Below are 19,012 nucleotides of genomic sequence, written 5' to 3' on the forward strand. Positions count from 1 at the left end.
GTTTGAACTGTGCACAACATGAAGAGACGGAACACTGGCGGCTTGTCACAATGCCCCCCGATGACATCACAATAGCGCTGCTGCCTAGAAAACAAGCTGCGCAGAAGAAGTTGTTCTTTGGGTGGGAGGGTGGGCTAGTGGAAGGAGGGGGCAATCTCTTTTTTTCCCGGGTGGTAGGGGGATGACAGGAGAAGGGAAGCGGGTGGTGAGAAAGGTACAGAGGGCAGGGTTTGGGGGCTGGGAAGGAAAGGGAAAAGATTAGGGTTTGGGGATGATGAAAGGGCTTTCTACGGGTAAGGATGGCAAAGGGTGGCAGTGACGGAAAGTCAGGCAACCTGTCCTGTCCGTCTTTTTGTATCGTGAATTGGAAAGACTGCAAGGGGGAGGGGAGTTGCTTGCGCCCTAAAGGAGGAGTTATTCAGATTCATTGCAGTGGGCGGCGGCTGCAAAACGCACCATTCTTCTTGTTTTGGCTCTGCAAAGCAGCCTTTTCAAGGGTTGGCTTGGGTGACAAAATGTCTTGTGTAGGCGTGGGTTTGTCTCCCTCTCGCTCTCTCTCCCTAAGATGTGTCCGGCATAGGCCAGGGTGCCACTCGAGGCCCAAACCAATTCTGGTTATCGCTTCTCGGCCTTTTGGCTAAGATCAAGTGTAGTATCTGTTCTTATCAGTTTAATATCTGATACGTCCCCTATCTGGGGACCATATATTAAATGGATTTTTAGAACAGGGAGATGGAAAAAGAGCTTGCTCTGTCCACTCCACGCATTGACCTGGTATTGCAGTACCTCCAGGAACGGTGCACCCCTTCTTAACCCAGTTTCCAAAAGCAGAACTCAATTCACCTGATTCATATTAGCCCGATTTAATGAATTGGAAGAAAGCATACGTCTTCATATGCACCTCAATTTGGCCCATTCACTTTTCACACTTCCTCCTTTTGTTTTTTATCTTTCACACTTTTGACTTTCTTTATTCATCCAAATAGCAAACTCATCACCACTCAACCTGACCAACTCGGCTATGTCCCCGTGCTGCAGTTCTCTGTCTTATCTAGATCATTTGCAATTGAATGGAATAGATCCCTTTTGGACAAAGTGGATTCACCTGCTGCTGCAGTGACCACAGGTGTGATAACATCTAGAATTGGCATCTGGTGCGATCTCTCCGCTTCCACTCCAAAGAAAGTTACCTGTTTATTCCTATCATGCATTGGTTTTTGGGGTTTTCTTTGAGTAATGATGATCTCTTTAGTAGTCTGTTGGCGCCCTCTCCTGGAGGAATAGTTTGCTTGCTCTTGGACATTCTAAAAGAGAGGTCATGATAGACATTGAGCTTCTGAGCTCAATTGGGGACAGTCATGGGTGATGAATGTTTGCAACCTACTGCGAAGCCTCATACCGCAATATAAGGAACGTCAAATACTAAGAAAGGGCGGCCTATGAAAGAATTACTACTTTCAATAAGTACACTTAAACGGCTAATTGGGAATAGAAAAACTGTAAAAAGCCCTCTGAGAAAGCCCCCCTCTAACCTTTGATAGTAAGCTTTTCTGTAGTCTGCCTGTTGATGTATTTTCCGTTTGAACTGTGCACAACATGAAGAGACGGAACACTGGCGGCTTGTCACAATGCCCCCCGATGACATCACAATAGCGCTGCTGCCTAGAAAACAAGCTGCGCAGAAGAAGTTGTTCTTTGGGTGGGAGGGTGGGCTAGTGGAAGGAGGGGGCAATCTCTTTTTTTCCCGGGTGGTAGGGGGATGACAGGAGAAGGGAAGCGGGTGGTGAGAAAGGTACAGAGGGCAGGGTTTGGGGGCTGGGAAGGAAAGGGAAAAGATTAGGGTTTGGGGATGATGAAAGGGCTTTCTACGGGTAAGGATGGCAAAGGGTGGCAGTGACGGAAAGTCAGGCAACCTGTCCTGTCCGTCTTTTTGTATCGTGAATTGGAAAGACTGCAAGGGGGAGGGGAGTTGCTTGCGCCCTAAAGGAGGAGTTATTCAGATTCATTGCAGTGGGCGGCGGCTGCAAAACGCACCATTCTTCTTGTTTTGGCTCTGCAAAGCAGCCTTTTCAAGGGTTGGCTTGGGTGACAAAATGTCTTGTGTAGGCGTGGGTTTGTCTCCCTCTCGCTCTCTCTCCCTAAGATGTGTCCGGCATAGGCCAGGGTGCCACTCGAGGCCCAAACCAATTCTGGTTATCGCTTCTCGGCCTTTTGGCTAAGATCAAGTGTAGTATCTGTTCTTATCAGTTTAATATCTGATACGTCCCCTATCTGGGGACCATATATTAAATGGATTTTTAGAACAGGGAGATGGAAAAAGAGCTTGCTCTGTCCACTCCACGCATTGACCTGGTATTGCAGTACCTCCAGGAACGGTGCACCCCTTCTTAACCCAGTTTCCAAAAGCAGAACTCAATTCACCTGATTCATATTAGCCCGATTTAATGAATTGGAAGAAAGCATACGTCTTCATATGCACCTCAATTTGGCCCATTCACTTTTCACACTTCCTCCTTTTGTTTTTTATCTTTCACACTTTTGACTTTCTTTATTCATCCAAATAGCAAACTCATCACCACTCAACCTGACCAACTCGGCTATGTCCCCGTGCTGCAGTTCTCTGTCTTATCTAGATCATTTGCAATTGAATGGAATAGATCCCTTTTGGACAAAGTGGATTCACCTGCTGCTGCAGTGACCACAGGTGTGATAACATCTAGAATTGGCATCTGGTGCGATCTCTCCGCTTCCACTCCAAAGAAAGTTACCTGTTTATTCCTATCATGCATTGGTTTTTGGGGTTTTCTTTGAGTAATGATGATCTCTTTAGTAGTCTGTTGGCGCCCTCTCCTGGAGGAATAGTTTGCTTGCTCTTGGACATTCTAAAAGAGAGGTCATGATAGACATTGAGCTTCTGAGCTCAATTGGGGACAGTCATGGGTGATGAATGTTTGCAACCTACTGCGAAGCCTCATACCGCAATATAAGGAACGTCAAATACTAAGAAAGGGCGGCCTATGAAAGAATTACTACTTTCAATAAGTACACTTAAACGGCTAATTGGGAATAGAAAAACTGTAAAAAGCCCTCTGAGAAAGCCCCCCTCTAACCTTTGATAGTAAGCTTTTCTGTAGTCTGCCTGTTGATGTATTTTCCGTTTGAACTGTGCACAACATGAAGAGACGGAACACTGGCGGCTTGTCACAATGCCCCCCGATGACATCACAATAGCGCTGCTGCCTAGAAAACAAGCTGCGCAGAAGAAGTTGTTCTTTGGGTGGGAGGGTGGGCTAGTGGAAGGAGGGGGCAATCTCTTTTTTTCCCGGGTGGTAGGGGGATGACAGGAGAAGGGAAGCGGGTGGTGAGAAAGGTACAGAGGGCAGGGTTTGGGGGCTGGGAAGGAAAGGGAAAAGATTAGGGTTTGGGGATGATGAAAGGGCTTTCTACGGGTAAGGATGGCAAAGGGTGGCAGTGACGGAAAGTCAGGCAACCTGTCCTGTCCGTCTTTTTGTATCGTGAATTGGAAAGACTGCAAGGGGGAGGGGAGTTGCTTGCGCCCTAAAGGAGGAGTTATTCAGATTCATTGCAGTGGGCGGCGGCTGCAAAACGCACCATTCTTCTTGTTTTGGCTCTGCAAAGCAGCCTTTTCAAGGGTTGGCTTGGGTGACAAAATGTCTTGTGTAGGCGTGGGTTTGTCTCCCTCTCGCTCTCTCTCCCTAAGATGTGTCCGGCATAGGCCAGGGTGCCACTCGAGGCCCAAACCAATTCTGGTTATCGCTTCTCGGCCTTTTGGCTAAGATCAAGTGTAGTATCTGTTCTTATCAGTTTAATATCTGATACGTCCCCTATCTGGGGACCATATATTAAATGGATTTTTAGAACAGGGAGATGGAAAAAGAGCTTGCTCTGTCCACTCCACGCATTGACCTGGTATTGCAGTACCTCCAGGAACGGTGCACCCCTTCTTAACCCAGTTTCCAAAAGCAGAACTCAATTCACCTGATTCATATTAGCCCGATTTAATGAATTGGAAGAAAGCATACGTCTTCATATGCACCTCAATTTGGCCCATTCACTTTTCACACTTCCTCCTTTTGTTTTTTATCTTTCACACTTTTGACTTTCTTTATTCATCCAAATAGCAAACTCATCACCACTCAACCTGACCAACTCGGCTATGTCCCCGTGCTGCAGTTCTCTGTCTTATCTAGATCATTTGCAATTGAATGGAATAGATCCCTTTTGGACAAAGTGGATTCACCTGCTGCTGCAGTGACCACAGGTGTGATAACATCTAGAATTGGCATCTGGTGCGATCTCTCCGCTTCCACTCCAAAGAAAGTTACCTGTTTATTCCTATCATGCATTGGTTTTTGGGGTTTTCTTTGAGTAATGATGATCTCTTTAGTAGTCTGTTGGCGCCCTCTCCTGGAGGAATAGTTTGCTTGCTCTTGGACATTCTAAAAGAGAGGTCATGATAGACATTGAGCTTCTGAGCTCAATTGGGGACAGTCATGGGTGATGAATGTTTGCAACCTACTGCGAAGCCTCATACCGCAATATAAGGAACGTCAAATACTAAGAAAGGGCGGCCTATGAAAGAATTACTACTTTCAATAAGTACACTTAAACGGCTAATTGGGAATAGAAAAACTGTAAAAAGCCCTCTGAGAAAGCCCCCCTCTAACCTTTGATAGTAAGCTTTTCTGTAGTCTGCCTGTTGATGTATTTTCCGTTTGAACTGTGCACAACATGAAGAGACGGAACACTGGCGGCTTGTCACAATGCCCCCCGATGACATCACAATAGCGCTGCTGCCTAGAAAACAAGCTGCGCAGAAGAAGTTGTTCTTTGGGTGGGAGGGTGGGCTAGTGGAAGGAGGGGGCAATCTCTTTTTTTCCCGGGTGGTAGGGGGATGACAGGAGAAGGGAAGCGGGTGGTGAGAAAGGTACAGAGGGCAGGGTTTGGGGGCTGGGAAGGAAAGGGAAAAGATTAGGGTTTGGGGATGATGAAAGGGCTTTCTACGGGTAAGGATGGCAAAGGGTGGCAGTGACGGAAAGTCAGGCAACCTGTCCTGTCCGTCTTTTTGTATCGTGAATTGGAAAGACTGCAAGGGGGAGGGGAGTTGCTTGCGCCCTAAAGGAGGAGTTATTCAGATTCATTGCAGTGGGCGGCGGCTGCAAAACGCACCATTCTTCTTGTTTTGGCTCTGCAAAGCAGCCTTTTCAAGGGTTGGCTTGGGTGACAAAATGTCTTGTGTAGGCGTGGGTTTGTCTCCCTCTCGCTCTCTCTCCCTAAGATGTGTCCGGCATAGGCCAGGGTGCCACTCGAGGCCCAAACCAATTCTGGTTATCGCTTCTCGGCCTTTTGGCTAAGATCAAGTGTAGTATCTGTTCTTATCAGTTTAATATCTGATACGTCCCCTATCTGGGGACCATATATTAAATGGATTTTTAGAACAGGGAGATGGAAAAAGAGCTTGCTCTGTCCACTCCACGCATTGACCTGGTATTGCAGTACCTCCAGGAACGGTGCACCCCTTCTTAACCCAGTTTCCAAAAGCAGAACTCAATTCACCTGATTCATATTAGCCCGATTTAATGAATTGGAAGAAAGCATACGTCTTCATATGCACCTCAATTTGGCCCATTCACTTTTCACACTTCCTCCTTTTGTTTTTTATCTTTCACACTTTTGACTTTCTTTATTCATCCAAATAGCAAACTCATCACCACTCAACCTGACCAACTCGGCTATGTCCCCGTGCTGCAGTTCTCTGTCTTATCTAGATCATTTGCAATTGAATGGAATAGATCCCTTTTGGACAAAGTGGATTCACCTGCTGCTGCAGTGACCACAGGTGTGATAACATCTAGAATTGGCATCTGGTGCGATCTCTCCGCTTCCACTCCAAAGAAAGTTACCTGTTTATTCCTATCATGCATTGGTTTTTGGGGTTTTCTTTGAGTAATGATGATCTCTTTAGTAGTCTGTTGGCGCCCTCTCCTGGAGGAATAGTTTGCTTGCTCTTGGACATTCTAAAAGAGAGGTCATGATAGACATTGAGCTTCTGAGCTCAATTGGGGACAGTCATGGGTGATGAATGTTTGCAACCTACTGCGAAGCCTCATACCGCAATATAAGGAACGTCAAATACTAAGAAAGGGCGGCCTATGAAAGAATTACTACTTTCAATAAGTACACTTAAACGGCTAATTGGGAATAGAAAAACTGTAAAAAGCCCTCTGAGAAAGCCCCCCTCTAACCTTTGATAGTAAGCTTTTCTGTAGTCTGCCTGTTGATGTATTTTCCGTTTGAACTGTGCACAACATGAAGAGACGGAACACTGGCGGCTTGTCACAATGCCCCCCGATGACATCACAATAGCGCTGCTGCCTAGAAAACAAGCTGCGCAGAAGAAGTTGTTCTTTGGGTGGGAGGGTGGGCTAGTGGAAGGAGGGGGCAATCTCTTTTTTTCCCGGGTGGTAGGGGGATGACAGGAGAAGGGAAGCGGGTGGTGAGAAAGGTACAGAGGGCAGGGTTTGGGGGCTGGGAAGGAAAGGGAAAAGATTAGGGTTTGGGGATGATGAAAGGGCTTTCTACGGGTAAGGATGGCAAAGGGTGGCAGTGACGGAAAGTCAGGCAACCTGTCCTGTCCGTCTTTTTGTATCGTGAATTGGAAAGACTGCAAGGGGGAGGGGAGTTGCTTGCGCCCTAAAGGAGGAGTTATTCAGATTCATTGCAGTGGGCGGCGGCTGCAAAACGCACCATTCTTCTTGTTTTGGCTCTGCAAAGCAGCCTTTTCAAGGGTTGGCTTGGGTGACAAAATGTCTTGTGTAGGCGTGGGTTTGTCTCCCTCTCGCTCTCTCTCCCTAAGATGTGTCCGGCATAGGCCAGGGTGCCACTCGAGGCCCAAACCAATTCTGGTTATCGCTTCTCGGCCTTTTGGCTAAGATCAAGTGTAGTATCTGTTCTTATCAGTTTAATATCTGATACGTCCCCTATCTGGGGACCATATATTAAATGGATTTTTAGAACAGGGAGATGGAAAAAGAGCTTGCTCTGTCCACTCCACGCATTGACCTGGTATTGCAGTACCTCCAGGAACGGTGCACCCCTTCTTAACCCAGTTTCCAAAAGCAGAACTCAATTCACCTGATTCATATTAGCCCGATTTAATGAATTGGAAGAAAGCATACGTCTTCATATGCACCTCAATTTGGCCCATTCACTTTTCACACTTCCTCCTTTTGTTTTTTATCTTTCACACTTTTGACTTTCTTTATTCATCCAAATAGCAAACTCATCACCACTCAACCTGACCAACTCGGCTATGTCCCCGTGCTGCAGTTCTCTGTCTTATCTAGATCATTTGCAATTGAATGGAATAGATCCCTTTTGGACAAAGTGGATTCACCTGCTGCTGCAGTGACCACAGGTGTGATAACATCTAGAATTGGCATCTGGTGCGATCTCTCCGCTTCCACTCCAAAGAAAGTTACCTGTTTATTCCTATCATGCATTGGTTTTTGGGGTTTTCTTTGAGTAATGATGATCTCTTTAGTAGTCTGTTGGCGCCCTCTCCTGGAGGAATAGTTTGCTTGCTCTTGGACATTCTAAAAGAGAGGTCATGATAGACATTGAGCTTCTGAGCTCAATTGGGGACAGTCATGGGTGATGAATGTTTGCAACCTACTGCGAAGCCTCATACCGCAATATAAGGAACGTCAAATACTAAGAAAGGGCGGCCTATGAAAGAATTACTACTTTCAATAAGTACACTTAAACGGCTAATTGGGAATAGAAAAACTGTAAAAAGCCCTCTGAGAAAGCCCCCCTCTAACCTTTGATAGTAAGCTTTTCTGTAGTCTGCCTGTTGATGTATTTTCCGTTTGAACTGTGCACAACATGAAGAGACGGAACACTGGCGGCTTGTCACAATGCCCCCCGATGACATCACAATAGCGCTGCTGCCTAGAAAACAAGCTGCGCAGAAGAAGTTGTTCTTTGGGTGGGAGGGTGGGCTAGTGGAAGGAGGGGGCAATCTCTTTTTTTCCCGGGTGGTAGGGGGATGACAGGAGAAGGGAAGCGGGTGGTGAGAAAGGTACAGAGGGCAGGGTTTGGGGGCTGGGAAGGAAAGGGAAAAGATTAGGGTTTGGGGATGATGAAAGGGCTTTCTACGGGTAAGGATGGCAAAGGGTGGCAGTGACGGAAAGTCAGGCAACCTGTCCTGTCCGTCTTTTTGTATCGTGAATTGGAAAGACTGCAAGGGGGAGGGGAGTTGCTTGCGCCCTAAAGGAGGAGTTATTCAGATTCATTGCAGTGGGCGGCGGCTGCAAAACGCACCATTCTTCTTGTTTTGGCTCTGCAAAGCAGCCTTTTCAAGGGTTGGCTTGGGTGACAAAATGTCTTGTGTAGGCGTGGGTTTGTCTCCCTCTCGCTCTCTCTCCCTAAGATGTGTCCGGCATAGGCCAGGGTGCCACTCGAGGCCCAAACCAATTCTGGTTATCGCTACTCGGCCTTTTGGCTAAGATCAAGTGTAGTATCGTTCGAAAAGGTGGTTTAAGGCTCCGGCCACCTTAGTACAATGATGCAATGCACACTGGAAGGTTGCGCTTGTTAGTACTTTGGGAGGATAGTATATCCATCTAGAGGAAACCTTGGCCCTACCAGGATCGAGGCTATTAGACTGAGTAAGTGTGGGGGTTATGGTGCAATGTGCCCCAGGAATGGACACCCTGGAGGGAGTCTGAACTTGCTAGGTTGGGACCCTGGTAAGCCTCAGACTCTGTCGCACGCCGCGCCTTGCCTATTCATACTTTCCAAGCATATTGCCCTATCCCGGCCTTCTGGCTAAGAAGGGAAATTTTTATAATCCCGGTCGGAGGTCCGGTCAGCTTTGGGCTGAGAAACCAACACCCGGTTGGAGGTCCGGGTCAGCTTTGGCTGAGAAACCAACACCCGGTTGGAGGTCCGGTTAGCCTTGGGCTGAGAAACCAACACCAGGTTGGAGGTCCGGTCAGCCTTGGGCTGAGAAACCAACACCCGGTTGGAGGTCCGGTCAGCCTTGGGCTGAGAAACCAACACCGGTTGACGGTCCGGGCAGTCTCGGCTGCGAAACCAACGACTAGTAGCTCCCTACTCCACTTGGGTAAGATGCCTCGGTGGACGCTGGGAGCAACAACAAGGCTCAACCAGGCTTCGGCTTGGGGGAGCACCGAAGATCCCTGACCCTCGCTGTGGCCTTCTGGCTCGGAGGGACGGGGTTGATTTTTGGGGATCCTCTTCTCACGGAGGGGTCCACACGAATCCTAGCCTTTGCACTGTTTTTGGTGTGACTTTGGTCATGCATTTTTGCGGTGCTTTGGAAAGCTTCATTAAATCAAAAATCTGTTCTTATCAGTTTAATATCTGATACGTCCCCTATCTGGGGACCATATATTAAATGGATTTTTAGAACAGGGAGATGGAAAAAGAGCTTGCTCTGTCCACTCCACGCATTGACCTGGTATTGCAGTACCTCCAGGAACGGTGCACCCCTTCTTAACCCAGTTTCCAAAAGCAGAACTCAATTCACCTGATTCATATTAGCCCGATTTAATGAATTGGAAGAAAGCATACGTCTTCATATGCACCTCAATTTGGCCCATTCACTTTTCACACTTCCTCCTTTTGTTTTTTATCTTTCACACTTTTGACTTTCTTTATTCATCCAAATAGCAAACTCATCACCACTCAACCTGACCAACTCGGCTATGTCCCCGTGCTGCAGTTCTCTGTCTTATCTAGATCATTTGCAATTGAATGGAATAGATCCCTTTTGGACAAAGTGGATTCACCTGCTGCTGCAGTGACCACAGGTGTGATAACATCTAGAATTGGCATCTGGTGCGATCTCTCCGCTTCCACTCCAAAGAAAGTTACCTGTTTATTCCTATCATGCATTGGTTTTTGGGGTTTTCTTTGAGTAATGATGATCTCTTTAGTAGTCTGTTGGCGCCCTCTCCTGGAGGAATAGTTTGCTTGCTCTTGGACATTCTAAAAGAGAGGTCATGATAGACATTGAGCTTCTGAGCTCAATTGGGGACAGTCATGGGTGATGAATGTTTGCAACCTACTGCGAAGCCTCATACCGCAATATAAGGAACGTCAAATACTAAGAAAGGGCGGCCTATGAAAGAATTACTACTTTCAATAAGTACACTTAAACGGCTAATTGGGAATAGAAAAACTGTAAAAAGCCCTCTGAGAAAGCCCCCCTCTAACCTTTGATAGTAAGCTTTTCTGTAGTCTGCCTGTTGATGTATTTTCCGTTTGAACTGTGCACAACATGAAGAGACGGAACACTGGCGGCTTGTCACAATGCCCCCCGATGACATCACAATAGCGCTGCTGCCTAGAAAACAAGCTGCGCAGAAGAAGTTGTTCTTTGGGTGGGAGGGTGGGCTAGTGGAAGGAGGGGGCAATCTCTTTTTTTCCCGGGTGGTAGGGGGATGACAGGAGAAGGGAAGCGGGTGGTGAGAAAGGTACAGAGGGCAGGGTTTGGGGGCTGGGAAGGAAAGGGAAAAGATTAGGGTTTGGGGATGATGAAAGGGCTTTCTACGGGTAAGGATGGCAAAGGGTGGCAGTGACGGAAAGTCAGGCAACCTGTCCTGTCCGTCTTTTTGTATCGTGAATTGGAAAGACTGCAAGGGGGAGGGGAGTTGCTTGCGCCCTAAAGGAGGAGTTATTCAGATTCATTGCAGTGGGCGGCGGCTGCAAAACGCACCATTCTTCTTGTTTTGGCTCTGCAAAGCAGCCTTTTCAAGGGTTGGCTTGGGTGACAAAATGTCTTGTGTAGGCGTGGGTTTGTCTCCCTCTCGCTCTCTCTCCCTAAGATGTGTCCGGCATAGGCCAGGGTGCCACTCGAGGCCCAAACCAATTCTGGTTATCGCTTCTCGGCCTTTTGGCTAAGATCAAGTGTAGTATCTGTTCTTATCAGTTTAATATCTGATACGTCCCCTATCTGGGGACCATATATTAAATGGATTTTTAGAACAGGGAGATGGAAAAAGAGCTTGCTCTGTCCACTCCACGCATTGACCTGGTATTGCAGTACCTCCAGGAACGGTGCACCCCTTCTTAACCCAGTTTCCAAAAGCAGAACTCAATTCACCTGATTCATATTAGCCCGATTTAATGAATTGGAAGAAAGCATACGTCTTCATATGCACCTCAATTTGGCCCATTCACTTTTCACACTTCCTCCTTTTGTTTTTTATCTTTCACACTTTTGACTTTCTTTATTCATCCAAATAGCAAACTCATCACCACTCAACCTGACCAACTCGGCTATGTCCCCGTGCTGCAGTTCTCTGTCTTATCTAGATCATTTGCAATTGAATGGAATAGATCCCTTTTGGACAAAGTGGATTCACCTGCTGCTGCAGTGACCACAGGTGTGATAACATCTAGAATTGGCATCTGGTGCGATCTCTCCGCTTCCACTCCAAAGAAAGTTACCTGTTTATTCCTATCATGCATTGGTTTTTGGGGTTTTCTTTGAGTAATGATGATCTCTTTAGTAGTCTGTTGGCGCCCTCTCCTGGAGGAATAGTTTGCTTGCTCTTGGACATTCTAAAAGAGAGGTCATGATAGACATTGAGCTTCTGAGCTCAATTGGGGACAGTCATGGGTGATGAATGTTTGCAACCTACTGCGAAGCCTCATACCGCAATATAAGGAACGTCAAATACTAAGAAAGGGCGGCCTATGAAAGAATTACTACTTTCAATAAGTACACTTAAACGGCTAATTGGGAATAGAAAAACTGTAAAAAGCCCTCTGAGAAAGCCCCCCTCTAACCTTTGATAGTAAGCTTTTCTGTAGTCTGCCTGTTGATGTATTTTCCGTTTGAACTGTGCACAACATGAAGAGACGGAACACTGGCGGCTTGTCACAATGCCCCCCGATGACATCACAATAGCGCTGCTGCCTAGAAAACAAGCTGCGCAGAAGAAGTTGTTCTTTGGGTGGGAGGGTGGGCTAGTGGAAGGAGGGGGCAATCTCTTTTTTTCCCGGGTGGTAGGGGGATGACAGGAGAAGGGAAGCGGGTGGTGAGAAAGGTACAGAGGGCAGGGTTTGGGGGCTGGGAAGGAAAGGGAAAAGATTAGGGTTTGGGGATGATGAAAGGGCTTTCTACGGGTAAGGATGGCAAAGGGTGGCAGTGACGGAAAGTCAGGCAACCTGTCCTGTCCGTCTTTTTGTATCGTGAATTGGAAAGACTGCAAGGGGGAGGGGAGTTGCTTGCGCCCTAAAGGAGGAGTTATTCAGATTCATTGCAGTGGGCGGCGGCTGCAAAACGCACCATTCTTCTTGTTTTGGCTCTGCAAAGCAGCCTTTTCAAGGGTTGGCTTGGGTGACAAAATGTCTTGTGTAGGCGTGGGTTTGTCTCCCTCTCGCTCTCTCTCCCTAAGATGTGTCCGGCATAGGCCAGGGTGCCACTCGAGGCCCAAACCAATTCTGGTTATCGCTTCTCGGCCTTTTGGCTAAGATCAAGTGTAGTATCTGTTCTTATCAGTTTAATATCTGATACGTCCCCTATCTGGGGACCATATATTAAATGGATTTTTAGAACAGGGAGATGGAAAAAGAGCTTGCTCTGTCCACTCCACGCATTGACCTGGTATTGCAGTACCTCCAGGAACGGTGCACCCCTTCTTAACCCAGTTTCCAAAAGCAGAACTCAATTCACCTGATTCATATTAGCCCGATTTAATGAATTGGAAGAAAGCATACGTCTTCATATGCACCTCAATTTGGCCCATTCACTTTTCACACTTCCTCCTTTTGTTTTTTATCTTTCACACTTTTGACTTTCTTTATTCATCCAAATAGCAAACTCATCACCACTCAACCTGACCAACTCGGCTATGTCCCCGTGCTGCAGTTCTCTGTCTTATCTAGATCATTTGCAATTGAATGGAATAGATCCCTTTTGGACAAAGTGGATTCACCTGCTGCTGCAGTGACCACAGGTGTGATAACATCTAGAATTGGCATCTGGTGCGATCTCTCCGCTTCCACTCCAAAGAAAGTTACCTGTTTATTCCTATCATGCATTGGTTTTTGGGGTTTTCTTTGAGTAATGATGATCTCTTTAGTAGTCTGTTGGCGCCCTCTCCTGGAGGAATAGTTTGCTTGCTCTTGGACATTCTAAAAGAGAGGTCATGATAGACATTGAGCTTCTGAGCTCAATTGGGGACAGTCATGGGTGATGAATGTTTGCAACCTACTGCGAAGCCTCATACCGCAATATAAGGAACGTCAAATACTAAGAAAGGGCGGCCTATGAAAGAATTACTACTTTCAATAAGTACACTTAAACGGCTAATTGGGAATAGAAAAACTGTAAAAAGCCCTCTGAGAAAGCCCCCCTCTAACCTTTGATAGTAAGCTTTTCTGTAGTCTGCCTGTTGATGTATTTTCCGTTTGAACTGTGCACAACATGAAGAGACGGAACACTGGCGGCTTGTCACAATGCCCCCCGATGACATCACAATAGCGCTGCTGCCTAGAAAACAAGCTGCGCAGAAGAAGTTGTTCTTTGGGTGGGAGGGTGGGCTAGTGGAAGGAGGGGGCAATCTCTTTTTTTCCCGGGTGGTAGGGGGATGACAGGAGAAGGGAAGCGGGTGGTGAGAAAGGTACAGAGGGCAGGGTTTGGGGGCTGGGAAGGAAAGGGAAAAGATTAGGGTTTGGGGATGATGAAAGGGCTTTCTACGGGTAAGGATGGCAAAGGGTGGCAGTGACGGAAAGTCAGGCAACCTGTCCTGTCCGTCTTTTTGTATCGTGAATTGGAAAGACTGCAAGGGGGAGGGGAGTTGCTTGCGCCCTAAAGGAGGAGTTATTCAGATTCATTGCAGTGGGCGGCGGCTGCAAAACGCACCATTCTTCTTGTTTTGGCTCTGCAAAGCAGCCTTTTCAAGGGTTGGCTTGGGTGACAAAATGTCTTGTGTAGGCGTGGGTTTGTCTCCCTCTCGCTCTCTCTCCCTAAGATGTGTCCGGCATAGGCCAGGGTGCCACTCGAGGCCCAAACCAATTCTGGTTATCGCTTCTCGGCCTTTTGGCTAAGATCAAGTGTAGTATCTGTTCTTATCGCTTCTCGGCCTTTTGGCTAAGATCAAGTGTAGTGTTGTTCGAAGAGGTGGTTTAAGCTCCAGGCCACCTTAGTACAATGATACAATGCACACTGGAAGGTTGCGCTTGCTAGTACTCTGGGTGGATAGTATATTCATCTAGAGGAAAACATGGCCCTACCAGGATCGAGGCTATTAGACTGAGTAAGGGTGGGGGGCTATGGTACAACGTGCCCCAGGACTGACGACCCTGGAGTGAGTCTGAGCTTGCTGGCTTGGGACCCCGGCAAGCCTTGGGCTCTGTAGCACACCGTACCTTGCCTTTTCATACTTTTTGAGCATATTACCCTATCCCGGCCTTCTGGCTAGGAAGGGAAATTTTTACAATCCCGGTCGGAGGTCTGGTCAGCTTTGGGCTGAGAAACTAACACCCGGTTGGAGGTCTGGGTCAGCTTCGGCTGAGAAACCAACACCCGGTTGGAGGTCTGGGTCAGCTTCGGCGGAGAAACCAACACCCGGTTGGAGGTCCGGTTAGCCTTGGGCTGAGAAACCAACACCGGTTGACGGTCCGGGCAGTTTCGGCTGCGAAACCAACAACTAGTAGCTCTCTACTCCACTTGGGTAAGATGCCTGGGTGGACGCTGGGAGCAACGACAAGGCTCAACCAGGCTTCGGCTTGGGGGAGCACCGAAGATCCCTGACCCTTGCTGTGGCCTTCTGGCTCGGAGGGACGGGGTTGATTTTTGGGGACCCTCTCCTCACGGTGGGGTCCACACGAATCCTAGCCTTTGCACTGTTTTTGGTGTGACTTCGGTCATGCATTTTTTGTGGTGCTTTGGAAAGCTTCATTAAATCAAAAATCTGTTCTTATCAGAACAAACTGAGCTAGCTACACTTGACGAGATACGATCAGGGAGACGAGCTCCAAAGCCCAGCCGAGACCGGAAGAGGGAGATCGGACGGAAGAAGAGCTTGGCAGAAAGAAGCAAGAAGACGAAGGCTCGGATAAGACTTGGGGAGACCAGAGGAACTTCGAGGAGGAACACAGCGGGAGAAGACACCCGGAGAAGAATCCAAGATCCAGCTCCGGGAACTCAAGCAGGAACCAGCCATGGCAAGCAAGCCAGAGAAGGCAGCCAAGAAGGCTCAGGACCCAGGGACCTCCAGGAAGGCTCATCCAGAGGCTTCTTCGGCCCAAGAGGCCCCTACCTCCGACGCCAGCCAGCCGGAGGGAGCCCGGACGCCGCCTGACAAGGCTCCAACCCTGGAGCCTTGGATGCGGCAGACGGTCGCCCTGAAGCTAAAGGCGGTGGATGGTAGGTTGCCGGACATGTCCAGCGACGTGTTCTGCAAGAAGATGATTCTGGATCAGGGCTTCTCCAGGGCGGAAACCCTGAGTGTCCAGACCTTCATGACTGGCATTTTTCTGGTAACCTTTGCCACGGTGAATGCCTGCAGGAGATACTGGGAGGCGATGAACGCAGCGATGCCGGACTCCCCTTTTCATTCTTTTTTAGGATCCTGTCCTATACAGAGGGATGAGAAGAGGATCACGGTCTCCATGCGGAACCCGCACACCCCAGGAAGAGACATCTCCACGTTCCTGGGACGTCTCTGCACAGTGGTGAGGGAGCCATCCCACATCCTTAACGGCAACGGATTCTGGACGGGTAAGTGGTCAGTAACCGTTCGACTCTACAGGGAACCAGCATCCGAGGATGGTCTCCAGCACCTGCCCCCGACATTCTCTCTGGGAAACTCCTTTGGTCTCATCTACTACCCGGACATGCCACACAACTGCAGGAAATGTGGCGGGAAAGGGCATTCGATGAAGACCTGCAAGGAGGACGCCTGCAGGGTTTGCCGGGTGACAGGACACAGCTCCAAGGACTGCCCAAAGAAGAAGACTTGCAACCTATGTGGACAGGCGGACCACCTTTACAAGGACTGCCCACAGCGGGAGAAATCCTGGGCAAGGGTTGCCGCGGCGACCCAGTATCGGGTAGTCACAGCCTCGTCGACCAAGGCAGCTACGACCAAGGCCACAGAGGCCAAGGACAAGGCGGCCAAGAACCCGGCGACCGTGGCTCCAGCCGATGCCCCAGCAGCCACGGAGTCCAGGGAAAAGAAGGGTAAGAAAACTGTTGCCCCCTCCCTGGTCCCCCCCCCTGTCACCCCTGTCCAAACCCCTCCCCCCCCGGCCAACCCTACTGAGGATTCCACTACCTCCACCTCATTTCCCTACTCCTCAGTTGGTCTCCTCACCCCCCCCCCAAAGCCCACTCTCCCTCCCCAGACCATGAGAGCAGAGGGCCTCAGCACTCTTGCACTTTTCACCGAGGAGGATTTTCCAGCTCTTGTCTCCTCAGGTACAGGCCAAAGGAAAAGGAAGGTGGAAGATAGTCCTGTCGCAGAACCTTCCAAGCTGTTCATTGTGGACCTTAACCCACCCCAGGAAGAGGAGGATGGCCTCCTCCCAGAACCGGACGTGTTGGAGCAGATGGTGGAGTCCCTTGTGGCCGAAGAAGAAATGGAGGAGTCGGAAGCCACTGAGGCACCATCCCTGCTTGATCAGCTAGCAGAAGAGGGTCTGCTGGAGATACCCTTACCAGCAGGTGCCAAAGAGGAAGAACCGCCCGACCGGAGTGGTAACTAAGGCACAACGCCTGCTCTAACTTTCTCTTTCCTCCAATGACTGCTAACATTAACATCTTTTCCATTAATGTTAGGAGCATCAGAGACAAGTTCCGACGTCAGACAATTTTTGCGTTCCTTAACACTCAGTCTAGTGATGTATTTTTCCTGCAGGAATGCTCCCTTCCCTCCTCTAGGTCCTTCAACCATCTGGCCAGGGAGTGGACCCATGGCCCATCCTACTGGTCTGGCGGGGGCGACTGTAGGTCCGCGGGGGTCGCCGTGCTGATCAGGGGAAGCGCCTTCACATTGGACTCTGTTCAGGAAATCGTCTGCGGCAGGTTACTGCTCGTGGATGGCACCTGGGCGGGAGAACCTGTCAGGTTCATCAATGTGTATGCTTCTCCTGTGAAGAGCGATCGACTGGAGCTCCTCCAAGCCCTGCGCCCTCAGCTCGCTACCGCCAGGACGGTAGTGATGGCCGGGGATTTCAACTGCCCGATTGAGGAGGATGGACGCAGTTCTGGAACGGCTGCCAAGTTGGACGTCACATCCAAACTGCTCATTGAGATGGTGACCGAAGCCTCTCTTGTGGACGTTGTTGGCTCCATCGGACACGGATCCGTGAACTATTCATGGTGCCGATCCGATGGCTCGCTGCGTTCCAGGATTGACTTTGTGTTTACCTCTCGGGCGGTTGGGCGGAGTGGGCACTCGATGGTCCCCTGCTTCTTCTCTGACCACAGAGCCATTCACTTTCAAGGTGTGCTGGGCCATGGCTTCCCCATTGGCCCGGGCTCCTGGAAGCTGAACTGCTCTCTGCTGGAAAAGGGTGAGATTCTGGAGGAGCTTAGAGCTGCCTACTCCACGTGGCGGGCCTACAAGGCGGGCTTCCAGTCTGTTTCTGACTGGTGGGAATACGTTAAACTCGAGTTCCGTTTCTTCTTTCAGGCAAAGAGTCAACAACAGGCGTGTCTGAAGAGGAGGGACTTCAGGAGACTCCAGCGTGAGCTGCGTTCCCTGCAGGACCTTCTTCGATGCGGCTGGGACGTGAGAGAGGAGCTGGAGGAGACTAAGAGGAGCCTGAAAAGGCACTTCGAGGAGGAGTCCGAGCGAATTGTCTTCCGTTCCAAAGTGGAGAACCTGGAGAAGGGTGAGAAATGTAACTCGTTCTTTTTCAGGAAACTCCACGCCGGTCACACGCCCATGAATGAACTACGAGACGAGAGTGGAAACATGCGACGCGGGAAAGAGAACGTGATGAAGGTCGTCAGCGACTTCTACAGCGAACTCTACGCCCGCAAGACTACTGACCCCGAGGCCGCCGATAAGTTCCTGTCAGGTATCACTAACCATCTTGACCCTGCAGACGCGGCGGCCATGGATGTTCCTCTGACGGTGGACGAGCTGCTCTCGGCCGCCAAATCCTTTAGTTCTGGCAGGACACCGGGCAGTGACGGCCTCCCAGCAGAGCTCTATGTAGCGCTGGGAGACCTAATCTGTCCGGACCTGTTAGGGCTGTATGAGGAGATGGTGGTGGAGGGCAGAATGCCTCCATCTCTGAGGGAAGGAATGGTCACGATCCTGTACAAGCGTAAAGGAGAGAGGTGCGACCTGAAGAATTGGCGTCCCATCACCCTTCTGAACGTCGACTACAAGATCCTGGCCAAGACGATGGCAACGAGATTGAAGACTGTTATCGGACGGATCATCCACCCGGATCAGACCTGCGGCATCCCCGGACGTCGCATCGCAGACAGCCTGGCTCTCATGCGGGACACGGTCGAGTACATCAAAGCCCGCCGGGTGCACGCAGCCCTGATCTCGTTGGATCAGGAAAAGGCCTTCGACCGTGTTTCCCATGAGTTCCTGGGCAAAGCTCTGCACAGGTTAGGTTTGGGTAACATGTTTTGCTTGTATGTCCAACTAATGTATTTTGATATTCACAGCTCGGTGTTGGTGAACGGCTGGAAGACTGACCCCTTCCCGGTCCTCTCAGGGGTCAGACAAGGCTGTCCTCTGTCACCTCTTCTTTTTGTTTGTGTTATAGAACTCTTTGCAGAGGCTATCCGGCGGAATGGAGAGATCAGAGGGATCACCGCACCAGGACCAGAACGCTTCGAGGTCAAGTGCTCGCTCTACATGGACGACGTGACTGTCTTCTGCGCGGACCGGCGCTCAGTCGACACCCTCGTCCAGACCTGTGAGACCTTCGGACGGGCTTCGGGAGCCAAAGTCAACTGCGGGAAGTCGGAAGCCATGCT

The 19,012-nt window shown here is 49.4% G+C and overlaps 8 non-coding genes and 1 pseudogene across 8 annotated transcripts; all 9 read left to right on the forward strand.

Moving 5' to 3' along the window:
- Nucleotides 1-617: 617 nt before the first annotated feature.
- On the forward strand, nt 618-808 carry LOC142268321 (U2 spliceosomal RNA). Its single transcript, XR_012734053.1, has one exon. It is a non-coding gene; the product is annotated as a U2 spliceosomal RNA (small nuclear RNA).
- Nucleotides 809-2,195: 1,387 nt separating this feature from the next.
- LOC142268323 (U2 spliceosomal RNA) lies at nt 2,196-2,386 on the forward strand. The gene has a single exon (XR_012734054.1). It is a non-coding gene; the product is annotated as a U2 spliceosomal RNA (small nuclear RNA).
- Nucleotides 2,387-3,773: 1,387 nt separating this feature from the next.
- LOC142268324 (U2 spliceosomal RNA) lies at nt 3,774-3,964 on the forward strand. Its single transcript, XR_012734055.1, has one exon. It is a non-coding gene; the product is annotated as a U2 spliceosomal RNA (small nuclear RNA).
- Nucleotides 3,965-5,351: 1,387 nt separating this feature from the next.
- On the forward strand, nt 5,352-5,542 carry LOC142268325 (U2 spliceosomal RNA). Its single transcript, XR_012734056.1, has one exon. It is a non-coding gene; the product is annotated as a U2 spliceosomal RNA (small nuclear RNA).
- A 1,387-nt stretch (nt 5,543-6,929) lies between these two features.
- LOC142268326 (U2 spliceosomal RNA) lies at nt 6,930-7,120 on the forward strand. Its single transcript, XR_012734057.1, has one exon. It is a non-coding gene; the product is annotated as a U2 spliceosomal RNA (small nuclear RNA).
- A 2,226-nt stretch (nt 7,121-9,346) lies between these two features.
- On the forward strand, nt 9,347-9,542 carry LOC142268304 (U2 spliceosomal RNA). The gene has a single exon (XR_012734047.1). It is a non-coding gene; the product is annotated as a U2 spliceosomal RNA (small nuclear RNA).
- A 1,387-nt stretch (nt 9,543-10,929) lies between these two features.
- On the forward strand, nt 10,930-11,120 carry LOC142268327 (U2 spliceosomal RNA). Its single transcript, XR_012734058.1, has one exon. It is a non-coding gene; the product is annotated as a U2 spliceosomal RNA (small nuclear RNA).
- Nucleotides 11,121-12,507: 1,387 nt separating this feature from the next.
- Nucleotides 12,508-12,698, forward strand: LOC142268329 (U2 spliceosomal RNA). The gene has a single exon (XR_012734060.1). It is a non-coding gene; the product is annotated as a U2 spliceosomal RNA (small nuclear RNA).
- A 1,387-nt stretch (nt 12,699-14,085) lies between these two features.
- On the forward strand, nt 14,086-14,249 carry LOC142268313 (U2 spliceosomal RNA; annotated as a pseudogene).
- The last annotated feature ends 4,763 nt before the right edge of the window (nt 14,250-19,012 follow it).

This window comes from Anomaloglossus baeobatrachus, unplaced genomic scaffold (assembly GCF_048569485.1).
Source record: "Anomaloglossus baeobatrachus isolate aAnoBae1 unplaced genomic scaffold, aAnoBae1.hap1 Scaffold_2998, whole genome shotgun sequence".
Lineage (NCBI taxonomy): Eukaryota > Metazoa > Chordata > Amphibia > Anura > Aromobatidae > Anomaloglossus > Anomaloglossus baeobatrachus.